Genomic DNA, 13,862 nt, shown 5'->3' on the forward strand with positions numbered 1-13,862 from the left:
GCGTGACCTTGGCCAGTGCGTTTAGCTCTCATTCGGTCTTCCATACTTAAAGGTTCCAGATTCTCCATAATTGAATTTGTTGAATCGGAATCACTAGAGGATTCTGATTTAATGGTTCGTTCCTCAACAATCTCTGTTTGAATGATTGGTGGTTCCGGAGGAAAGTTTAGTGGTTCAGGATCTACGAATCGTTCCTGAATATTCTCCGGATTCTCAATTGTGAGATCGGGTTCAAAAAATGGATTATCGGAAATTTGAACTGAAGTACTTGGTTGACTGGATGACGATTCTAAAGAAAAATCAACGGCGGTAATATTTGCTAAATGTCTTGATCTAGTTACAGGTGGTGAACGTACAAAAGGTGGTGAACGTCTTGCTCGGTGCATTCACTGAATATCCTATTAGTTTTAAAAAGGAAAGAAAAATTATAATAAGTTATCCAATCAATAGACTTTTCTGATTTTGCCCACGTTTCGAATAGCCAAAAGATGCAGCAGAGGGGCAGGATTCGTTTGGTCTCAATATAATTGAGGACTGTTTGGCTCCAATAACCCGGTCCACGTACAAATCCAACTATTACTACGAACCAGAAAATTTTGATGTCTATCAATTTAACCACTTAAAATAAATTTTCGTAATTTTAAGAAATTTAGATAAGAAGTAGAATAAAAATCTATGTCCTAAAACTAGAATAGCGAGAAATAAGAAAGAAAAAGAGCGTGTCGGAAAAAGGTCGAAAAAGAAAAATGGTTGAAAAATAAAAGGTGACGGAAAAATAAAAGAAACTTATAAAACTTAAAAATACTTGACTAACCTAACCTTATTACTACAACTAACTTAAAATTATAATCGCAAATTGAGATTACTAATTGGAATGATAATTGATACATAGGTAAAAGTCGTCTAAAAATATTAAAGCTTACAGGAAAAACTAAATCCCAAATGGAAATAACTTAAAAAGAAACTAAAACTTAAAAAGGCGTCGCAAAATTCTAAAGCACCTAAATCTTAGTCTAAAGAAAAAGCACTTAAGGGATTTTACGGCAAAGCCTAAAAATCTAGAAGTAAAAATAACTATGGCAAAAACTAAGTTTAAAACTAAATATGAGCTAAAAATACAAATATTACGCTAAAACAATTAAAAAGGGACAAAATATAAAAATATACAAAAAGTTATAAAAAGTACAATTTTTTTTTATAAAAATATTATTTTTATATTATTTATTTAAAAGTATTAATTTAAATATATAAATAAAACTAATTAAAACTTAATATAACTAAATGATTAAAATTAAATATTAATTTAATTAAAACCTAAATCTTAATTAATTAATAATAATAATTATTACTCCGTATTAATTGCAGTTAGGGTTTCTGGCAGGCGTGTCAGAAAAAACTCCGCGAGTTGCGGTATTTTAAACAGGAAACCCCGCGAGTCGCGGGGTTCCAGAATTCAGCTGACAGGTTTAAATATTCGACGCGTTTTTCTTTTTTTATTTTTTTTTTATTTTCTGTTTTAAATTTTTCTGTTTTATAATCTAAAATTTATATATAATAAAAACTTATATTTAAAAACTACAATAAAAATAGAATTACTTTATAATTTTATAAATAAAAATCGTAAAACTAGATTTATATATATATTTTATTTTTTTCGGTTTTTATATTTATAAAATATATTTATAAAATAAATTAAATAAAACTTATATTTTTACAAACTAAAGAAACTTTATAAAACTTAAATATTTATCAAACTCCTAAAAATATTTATATTTTTGTTTTTCTTTTTATATTTTCGAATATTTAAAACGTATTTTTACAAAAATGAATTTTAATAAAAGTTAACTAAAAATCTTTTTTTTTTTTTATATATAGCGTTGCGCTTCCGGTTTTTAAGAGTTCCCCGGCAGCGGCGCCAAAAATAACTTGATGTCAAAGCTAAGGGGTATAAAATACTATTAAAGTTTACAAGGAAATACTATTAAATACGATACAATTTTACACAAGATATTTATTTATTTATAGAATGGATATACTTAAACCTTGCTACAACACTTATAGGCAGTGTACCTAATCGTACAGTAGTGTAGTTTTTAGTAAGTCCGGTTCGTTCCACAGGGAATCTTTTTTAAACAAAGCTTAACGCTATATTAGTTTACTTTTATAAAAATACAAATATATATATAAGTAATATTATTATTATAAAGGGGGGTTTTTACCGTTTAATGACTGGTTTGTCGATTTTAAAACTTTAGTCGCAGTTAAAACTAAATGTAAAATATTAAAAATAAATACAAGACTTAAATTAAAGCATAAAGTAAATAACGATAATGAAATTGCGAATAATAAAAGTGCGATAAAATAAACTTGCGATAATTAAAAAGTACGATAATTAAAAGTGCAATTAAATACAATAACAATAAATAAAAATGCGATAATTAGAAGTGCAATTAAATATAAAATAAAGGAAATTAAATATGAAATAAAAGAATTATGCTTATTTAAACTTCCGTAATCATGATGTTTGACGTGTTGATTTTAGTTTTATGCCCATGGGTTAATTGTCCTTTGTCCTGGATTATTTAATATGTCCATACAGATTTGTCCATAATAGTCCATCAGTCATAAATATAAAGAGCGAAAGCCTTCGTCAAATTATTCTTATTCCCGAAGTCAAATATTCCAACTAATTGGGGATTCGAATTGTAACAAGGTTTTAATACTTTGTTTAATGAATACACCAGGTTATCGACTGCGTGTAAACCAAGGTTTTACTACTTTGTTAACAATTACACCAATTACCCTTGAATGTAATTCACCCCTGTTTCAACAAGTCTATTAACTATTAATCCAGTTCCGTGTCCAGTAAAATGAATAATTATTGGTATTTATAGATATCCCGCCCACCGTACCCAGTCAAGCGTATGTGGTTATATATAAATACGTCAAATTATAAGTTTGTATATTAAATTAACAAGGTATTGTTTAGTTAATATAAAACCCATTAATAGCCCATAGTCTAATTTCCACAAGTGTCGTTCTTTTGTCCAAACCCCAATTATGGTACAAAGCCCAATTACCCAATTTTAGTAATTAGCCCAACATCATGATTACTTCGGATTAAATAAGCATAATAATAACTTAGCTACGAGACATTAATGTAAAAAGGTTGAACATAACTTACAATGATTAAAAATAGCGTAGCGTTACACGGACATAATTTCGACTTACACCCTTACAACATTCGCTAACATACCCTTATTATTAGAATTATAATTAAAATTAAAATTAAAATATAAATATAAATATTTACGTAGTATTATGAGAGAAGAAGAAAAAGATGATGAAAAATGCTCAGAATTCGGTTGCTTTTATAGGGACTTTCAAAACTTGGGGCTCCGCGACTCGCGGCATTTTTGGCCTTCAAACTCTATGAGTCGCGGAAATTGAAATTACAGCTCAGTCCAGTTTGGAGTCTTTCTTGCCGACGGTTTTTATTATTTATTATAATATATAAATAATTATAAGAATTATTTAAATATTATATTTATGTGCATAGTTGACTTGTAATTTTTAGTCCGTTGCGTCGAGCGTTGAGAGTTGACTCTGGTCCCGGTTCCGGATTTTCGAACGTCCTTGCGTACAATTTAATATCTTGTACTTTGCGTTTTGAATCTTGTACTCTTGTAATTTCAAGACGTTTCTTATCAATAATTGGAACCTCTTTGATTATATTTTGTACTTTTGAGCTTTTTGGTCGTTTGCGTCTTCAATTCGTCGAATCTGTCTTTTGTCTTCACCTTTTATTATTTAAACGAATATCACTTGTAAATAGAACAATTGCAACTAAAAGCTTGTCTTTCTTGAGGAATAATGCTATGAAATATATGTTCGTTTTTAGCATTATCATTCATCCTATCGATTGAAGTGTTTTCAAGAATTATGAAAGGTTTGAATCGCAAATTGTAATCGTCAAGATACAAATGAGGTTTAAGATGAAATTAAGTGGCAAATTTGAAGAAATGTTTAGTTTCATATGTTATAGTCAATATTTTAATTCATTTTAATTGTCCAATGTTGGTAGTCCACAGTTAGCAGTCCAATAATTCATATATAGTTTAATATATAATATTTGAATTAATTAATACGTATCGTGACCCATGTACATGTCTCAGACTCGATCACAACTCAAAGTATATATATTATTTGAGAATCAACCTCAACCCTGTATAGAGAACTCGATCATTACTGCATATAGAGTGTCTATGGTGATTCCAAATAATATATATAGATGTGTCGATATGATATGTCAAAACCTTGTATACGTGTCCCGATATTTAAAGTGCGTAAAATAAATAACAGAAATTAAATGACGATAAATAAAATTGCGATTATTAAATTACGATAAATAAACTGCGATAAATAAAATGTAATCAGTTAGCTAGGAACAGTTAGCGTGGATTCTTAACAAAATTTTTCATAGTTAATTTGTTTGTTTCTATCAAATTTTTATTTCGTCAAATGTGTCCTTCATTATGCCACTTGTTGGATTCTGATAGATTAAAATTCAAATATAAAATTGAATGAAAATGGTTATTCTGTGGTGAATCAGATTCGTATATCTGTGGATGTAAGTAGGATGGTAATTGACCGTTGAATCAGATTCGAAGAATGTACAGTGTAACTTATTAATGTGAAATCTAAATATTCCTCGGGTATTACCTACCCGTTAAAATATTTTCATCATTAACAGTTTGTACGAAAGAATTTTTAATTACAATCTTTATGAAAATATATATACATATATATTTTCTTCAGATGTAATCATGGATTTAATGAGTCAATATGATATTAAACTCATTTGATTTACTGTTAGAATAAGAATATATAATCTCTAAAACATTAGAGATTACATAATCGCTATGTCGAATGAAGATAAATGATGTAGAACGATTCATAGAACGATGATTATACTCGAGGTACAGAATGAGATATTGAAGCATGGATTGTTGAAACTTGGGTTGTTGGTGGTACTGGTGCCATTGATGCTGAGGCTGGTGATGTTACTGGTGTTGGTGATACTGCTGGTGCTTGCAAATTGTATACCGTGCTCTCTAAAGTTAATACTCGAGCTCGGAGTTCTATAACTTCTTTTACTAACCCTGGTTGATTATCAGTGTGAGGTAGAGGTCGGATATCTTCTCTAGTTCTGTTAATGGTAGCCTCAAGATGAAAAATTCTTCCAAATAGGGTATAAACAGTGTTGCGAACGGGTTCGCTGGTGAGCGGGTCGAGTACTCCAAGGTTAGGTGGTAGATTCGGTTCATGATATGGAGTACCTTCTTCCCTTCTCCATAGGGTGAGTATGTCGCGAACCCACCCCCATTTTATCTAGTAATCACGGTAGTTGATTGGTTGGTGTACTCCTGTCATGCTGTCTTCGGAGTCAGAGGAACGTGGTCGATTCGTAGAGGTCATCTTACGCGATCACAGAAAAGAATTTTTTTTTTTTTTTTTGGTATGAAGAGTTTAGTGACAGCAATTGATAGTTGGATGTATTCTCAATGCATAATATGCATAATTATATATAGTACCAGGATCCCTTAAATTACGGAAAAATTTACGAGAGATATCAGGCAAGGTCTACAGTAACAGATACGCTAAGATATGAATTGTCAGATACGCTAAGATATGAATTGTAAGATACGCTAAGATATGAATTTTGTCTATACACTATTCATGTAGTCAATGCAGTTAAACGTGTCTAGACTAAGAATAATGAGCAGATAATTTCCTAAGGATGATAAGCAGATGATTTCCGACAAAAATGATAAGCAAAAATTTTGACATGCAGACACGGTCGAAGTCCAGACTCACTAATGCATCCTAACGAATATCAGTTAGACACACTAATGCAAGACCTGGTTCGCTAAGACCACCGCTCTGATACCACCTGTAATGACCCGTCCTAATCCATCTGGACGAAGTCTTCAACAGTTGGTCCCATTGCGAGGTTCTGACCTCTATATGCCATGAACGACTCCATGTAATATGAGCAAATGCACAGCGGAAGATTTCTTTCATACCTGAGAATAAACATGCTTTAAAGTGTCAACCAAAAGGTTGGTGAGTTCATAGGTTTATCATAAAACAATAAAATTCATCATTTTGATAGACCACAAGATTTAAATCCTGCATGGTACAAATGGGCCTGAATCCTATACCCACCTGTAATGTACATGCGATATCTTTTAAATACAGTACACCTTTCACGTGTACGAAATCATCTTTCATAAATCTTAGTAACCGTACACATATCGCGTGCACAAAAATAACATACACATAACCTTTGTATAAAATCATTCTCTCGATATATAACATTCACTTCAATTGGTGGCAATTATCATGTCCACATAATTCAATGGTGGCAATTATCATGTCCACATAATTCAATGGTGGCAATATTCATGTCCACATAATTCAATGGTGGCAATTATCATGTCCACATAATTCAATAATAATCCGCAGAACTTCTGTCTGCATAATAATTCATTCGAGGAATGTTTTGCTTGTGTCTATCTCGTCAAACATTTATAAAAGCATTTCATGTATTCGCAGTTCAAAATATATTTCAAAAGCATTTAATAAAGCAGTTGTAAAAACAACGCATGTATTCTCAGTTCCAAAAATGTAAAGAGTAAAAGGGAATCAAATGAACTCACCATACTGTATTTTGTAGTAAAAATACATATGACGATATTGAACAATGCAGGGTTGGCCTCGGATTCACGAACCTATATCAGGTATATATATATTAACACATATCACATTCAATCAACTAAGTTTATTTATTTTTATAATGAATAAGATTAATATCTTTATATATTACATTAATAATATATTATAATTATGATGTATAATTTAATTAAGGTTATAATAATATATTTGTTAATATATATTAAAAATATGTTAGTACGTAATATTAGTATACTTGTAATATATTTTTATATAAAAAAAATCATTTGTTTGTTAAAATAATAATTATAATAGTACTAAAATAATATTAGTAAAGATAAAATAATAATAATAATTAGATTTAATAATGACAATAATAATAATAATATTGATAGTAATAATAACAAAAAAAAATGTTAATTTTACTACTAATGATAATAATGATAATAATTTTAATAATAATAATAACAATAATAATAATAATAATAATAATAATAATAATAATAATAATAATAATAATAATAATAAAAAAAAATTCTACCTCAAAGAAGAAGTACCCCTTAAAAAAAATGTCCAAGGCCAGGTTTAAACCCGCGACATCCCGCTAACCCGATAACCTATCCAAACCACTCCTTTGTCTCAACTTTTCTGATTTAATTCACACTATATTCTTATATCCCGTATCATTTCTGTTTGTTTTTCTTCCAAATTATCATCATTTTCGTTATCTATCTTAACCATTATTATCATTCCATTTTTGTGTTTCATCATTATTATATTGGCCCATATCATCATTCCTATCATCTATATATAACATCATTATGATCATAATCATAATCGACTTCTCTCATCATCATATAATATCATACTTGTTATCATTACTATTATTCCATGTATCCTTATCAACCTTCCAAATTATCATCACCTATGTTTGCGTTTTATTACCATCATCATATTTGTTTTCGTATAATGTTAATATCATTCATCATCTCACAGACTCGTCATCATAACTCTTAGTATCGAGCATCATCTCATTTTCATTTCAAAACTTCATCATCGACAATCTTAACTCAATATGGTATATCATCTAAATAATAACTAAACAATAACGGCCCAAGTAACTAAATGGATCACGGCCTAATAATACACACAATTCTCAGTCCAGAAGCAAAAACAGATTCATGGCCCAACTACAACCAAGCCCAATGAACACAATTCATTTCATCTAGCCCAAATGGAAATCTATAAAAGTAATCGGCCAGTATGGAATATATCAGTTCATTTTCCTTTCAACTATTTTAGTCTAGGATCCTCTTTTTGAAAATGTAACAAAAAGGAAAAGACAAGTTGTGGTTATCCCCATACAACCACTCCCATTATCTAAAAAAAAAAAAGAACCTCATCATCTTTATCACTAATATTCGTCACCATCATTCTTGGAGTTATCGAGCAGTAAACGAAAACGGAAAATAATATTGCACGTGGTGGTTCTTGGTGGTCAGGCTCTCGGTCAGGAAACAGAAAGTGAGGTGTTTTTGTCAACTAACAACACAAGTAGTAGTGGTTCGATGGTGTTGGGTATTCACAATTAAGAACAAGAAGGGAAGAAACAAGTGTTAATGGTGGTGTGATGGGTTTGATGTATATAGTATTTGCAGCAACCGTTGATGATGGTGTTTGGTTTGATTGGGTTTGAGATCGAGTAGGAACATTTAACAAAACTAGTAGCGGTTGTAATGAATGGTTTTAGGTGTTATAGTGTTCGATGATGGTTGTGATTATTCAGAAAAGTAAAAAACATATCGTACATTAGTAGCAGCCCGAAGATAGTGGTGACGGTTGTTAAGGTGGTTGGAAGGTTGATTCATGAAAACAAGAACAGAATTTGATGTCGATGATGGTTGTTTTGGTTTTACAAGGTGGACGAGGTGGTGGTGATTTCCTTGGCATAATTCGGGATCAAAATTTTAAAGGGAGAAAAGAGAGGAAGGGTGTAAAGGTGACAACATGGTGGTCGAATGGTGATGAACGAAACCAACATTAACCGAACAATAGCAAGGTTGTGTTGGTATGTAAGTAGTCGAGCAGAGAATAAGATCGAGCACTAGTAGTGGAAAACGATAGTATATTCAAAGGTGTGTTCTTAATGAAAAAGAAACAGAAAATTAGGGTGGTGGTTGATGAGTTTAAATGGATGATGTTCTTTGTTCAAGCCAAAACATATACAAGGAACGAGTAGTAGGTTGCAAGTTTCATGGTGTTCAATTTTGTTTGATGATGGTGGTCGTATGTGGATTGTGGGTGGTGATGATTGCCGATGGCGGATCATGGTGGTAGTAGAGGTCGATGGAAGAAGATGGATGTCCGGGTGTAGATAAACAAAATAGATTCATGGTGTCGATGTATATGCATATGCTATGTATATGTTTATATATATATATATATATATATATAGATAGTGATACACCAAAAGCAAAACAGTGTTTCATTTACTTAAATTTAGAAACGTATAAAATGAATTTGAAAACAGTAATACTTATTAATAATATAGAATTAAAATATCTAACTCAATCATAGCATAGTAATCTAATGAATTCATCAATTAGGTACAGTAGTCTATATAGGATGAATTCATCAATTAGGCACAGTAGTCTAAATAGGATAGCAGCCGGAGATTTGTCATATTATAATTCACGAAGTATTATATTGTGTCCATCGCTAAACAGTTAATATATAAAAGTGTTCCTAAAAATCCCAAATTTTTTTAGATTAAATATATTTAATTATTTCACTCATTAACTGTTTGAAACCTGATAAAAAGGTTCGATAATTATTTATTTTCTGTTCCAATTTATATGTACGGAGTACTAATATTTAAACTTAAAAAGGTAAAAATATTTTTAACAAATCTAACATCTTCGTAATCGATTTACAGTTCAACTTTTATTTTAGTCCTTCATGAACATGTAATATATCTATATTAAAACTAACGAAACGTCAACCGAGTGTTACTGACGTTTACTAATTAGGCTCGAAATCATTCATTTTCAATATACACATTCTATATATATATATCAATTCTTAATTAACAAGTTTAAGTAAATAAATATATTAATTATATTCTTTTAAACAACTAAATATAATATTATATATTTACAAGTAATATTTATATATATATTTTTATATATATTATTATTATATATATATATACATGTATATATATATATATATTTAAATATATATATATATATATATTTAAATATACATGTATATATATATATATATATATATATATATATATTTAAATATACATGTAACTATTTACAAATAGTTGTTCGTGAATCGTCGGGAATGGTCGAATGTCAATTGAATATATGAAACAGTTCAAAATTTTTGAGATCCAACCTAACAGACTTTGCTTATCGTGTTGAAAATACAATATCGTATCGAGAGTTTGATTTAAAATTAGTCGAAATTTTTCGGGTCACTACAATATAAAAACTGATTACAATAAATTTCACATTCAAACTTTTATACAATAATTTACAAACGTACAATACCGCTATTTTACATATAGCATGAAATATAGCACACAATAACTTTGATACAAGGCAATTGCGAAGACAATTCTAGTTTAACGCAAGTCGTTCCGCGAAGGCAATAAAGATTCGTAATTCATAGGTCCAGAAGCAAGTCATGCATTCGGGTTTTACTAATACTGTTTCCCATCCTTGGTCTTGTGGAAAATAACCGTTATGGCCGTTGGCTAGGCAGCATGTTGTAACGTCATCAAAAGGGCGAGGGTTACGTAATGCCCAACAGCCCCGTAATAATCTAAAAACCTTATTTCTCACTTCAACAACTGAATCCGTCATTTGTGGGAATGTTTTATTTAGAAGTTGCAACCCGATGTTCTTTTTCTCAATTTGGTGAGAAGCGAACATCACTAAACCTTAAACATAACATGCTTCTTTATGTTGCATGTTTGAAGCTCTTTCTAAAGAACGAAGTCCTATGTTGGGATATGTGGAGTCAAAATAGGCTCTCAACCCGTAGCGGAAAGTTGCAGTGGGGTTTTCCGCACTTAATGCCTTAAAGAAAATACGGCGTAACTTAGGTTCTCCCCAATGTGATATACACCATCTATTAAAGGAAAGCCTTTTATAAACCAAGGCATGCCTGGAACGTCTTTCAAAAGTCCTACAAACTAATTTCGCCATAAATAATTGTGCCGATGAGTTCTGACCGACTTTAGACAAGATTTCATCAATCATATCCCCTGGTAAGTCTTCTAAAATATTTGGTTGTCTATCCTTAATGTCCATTGTGTGTTTTTATACTGTAAAATAGACGAGGATTAGATTCATAAAAGATAATTAACACACAATACAAGCAATTTTTACATACAGCATAAAAGTACAAACACACTAAAATACATGTATTACATGGCATGGTAAGAATAATTGACTTCAACTCTTTATTCCGACTCACTTGTTTCTTCTTCTTCAGACTCATTTCATTTTGCTAATTTTCTAGGGATAGATGGTGCTCCTCTAATACGAGCTGTCCTTTTCACAAATGGTCTAGAAAAACCTGGTGGCTTAGATGTTCCCGGGTTATAGTGAAAGTTTAAGAAATATGAGTGTTTACGATATATCCCATCAGGATATTTCATGTTAACATAGAGTTCATCTGTTTTGGACTCGAGTTTTTCTATTTTGATAGCTTTTCCTTTATTATTTTCTTTTACCTTATTAAATTGAGTCGAGGTAATTTCTATAACATCATCGGAATCCTCATCGGGATCCGATTCATCAGAAAATTGGTAATTTTCCCAATATTTTGCTTCCTCGGCGGAAACACCATTGACCATTTTTAGCTTTGGTCCATTGGTTGAGAATTTTCTTTTATTTATCTGTTTTTCTGTGGTTCCTAATATTTCCTCCTCCGGAACCTCTTCTTCCGGTTCCTCTTCTTCCGGTTCCTCTTCTTCCGGTTCTTCTTCGGGAATTTGTGAATCTTCCCAGAATATATTCGACTCTTCATTATTATTAGGTGATTCGATGGGATTTGTACTAGAGGTAGACATCTATCACACAATATCAAACACGTTAAGAGATTAATATATCACATAATATTTACATGTTAACAATTTGTAGTTTTCAACAAAAAGTGTTAAGCAATCGTTTTTAAAGAAAACACGGTCGAAGTCCAGACTCACTAATGCATCCTAACAAACTCAATAAGATACACTAATGCAAATTTCTGGTTCTCTAAGACCAACGCTCGGATACCAACTGAAATGTCCCGTTCATATCGATTATAAACGTTTCATATTAATTGATTTCGTTGCGAGGTTTGGCCTCTATATGAGACGTTTTTCAAAGACTGCATTCGTTTTATTTAAAAACAAACAATGACCTTTATTTTATCAATAAAGGTTCAAGAACCATAACGTAGATTATCAAGTAATGATAATCTAAAAGATAACGTTTTACACACGAATATTACATATTGGTTTACAACAATATTACACATCGATTTAAATCTCCGAATGCAGTTTTTAAACAATATATTACAAGCATGCTGACTCCAATTCTTGTCCTTAAATTAGCATGCTGAAAGGAACCGTTCATATACATTATAAACGATTCACAATAGTTGATTACATTGCGAGGTATTTGACCTCTATATGATACATTTTACAAACATTGCATTCATTTTTAAAAGACAAACTTTCTTTACATCGAAAATTGACAGGCATGCATACCATTTTATAAAATCCACTATCCAACTATAAATTGATTTAATACTAATCTTTGATGAACTCAATGACTCGAATGCAACGTTCTTTGAAATATGCTATGAAAGACTCCAAGTAATATCTTTAAAATGAGCAAATGCACAGCGGAAGATTTCTTTAACACCTGAGAATAAACATGCTTTAAAGTGTCAACCAAAAGGTTGGTGAGTTCATTAGTTTATCATAATCATTTATTTCCATCATTTTAATAGACCACAAGAATTTCATTTTCAGTTCTCATAAATATACGTCCCATGCATAGACACAAAAATAATCATTCATATGGTGAACACCTGGTAACCGACATTAACTAGATACATATAAGAATATCCCCTATCATTCCGGGATCCTCCTTCGGACATGATATAAATTTCGAAGTACTAAAGCATCCGGTACTTTGGATGGGGTTTGTTAGGCCCAATAGATCTATCTTTAGGATTCGCGTCAATTAGGGTGTCTGTTCCCTAATTCTTAGATTACCAGACTTTAATAAAAAGGGGCATATTCGATTTCGATAATTCAACCATAGAATGTAGTTTCAATTACTTGTGTCTATATCGTCAAACATTTATAAAGCAGCGCATGTATTCTCAGTCCCAAAAATATATATTGCAAAAGTATTTAAAAAGGGAGCAAATGAAACTCACCATACTGTATTTCGTAGTAAAAATACATATAACGTCATTGAACAAGTGCAAGGTTGGCCTCGAATTCACGAACCTAAATTAATTATATATATTTATGTGTTGGTCAATATTTGTCTAACAAATTAGGTCAAGTCAAAGTGTACCACAATCCTAATGCTCGAGACTAATATGCAAAAGTCAACAAAAGTAAATTTGACTCAAAATAATTTCCAAAAATCTATACATGATTAATATATAGTTTAAATATCGTCGTTTTATATTTTTAAATATTTTTAAAAGATTTATTAGAGTAAATAATATAATTTATTTATTAATAAATAAATAAAATTTTATATTAAATTTATATAATAAAATATACTTTTATATATATTAAGTAATAAAATTTATAGGGTTCATTTAATATCATAAAGATAATATGATAAGTATTATTAAAGTAAGTTATTACACGTAGTAAAATATGTTTGTATCACATATTTATTTGATAAAATAATATCTATAATGATAGTAAGTAAAAGTTGTATTATTTTGTAATAATAATTATTATTATAAAAATATCAATATTTATAATTACTAAGATGACATTATGATAAAACGATAATTCTAATTATGATAACTTTAATATTTACGATAATTTTTAATATTATCTTTAAAATAATAATTCTATTTAAAATAATAAT

This window comes from Rutidosis leptorrhynchoides, chromosome 4 (assembly GCF_046630445.1).
Source record: "Rutidosis leptorrhynchoides isolate AG116_Rl617_1_P2 chromosome 4, CSIRO_AGI_Rlap_v1, whole genome shotgun sequence".
NCBI lineage: Eukaryota > Viridiplantae > Streptophyta > Magnoliopsida > Asterales > Asteraceae > Rutidosis > Rutidosis leptorrhynchoides.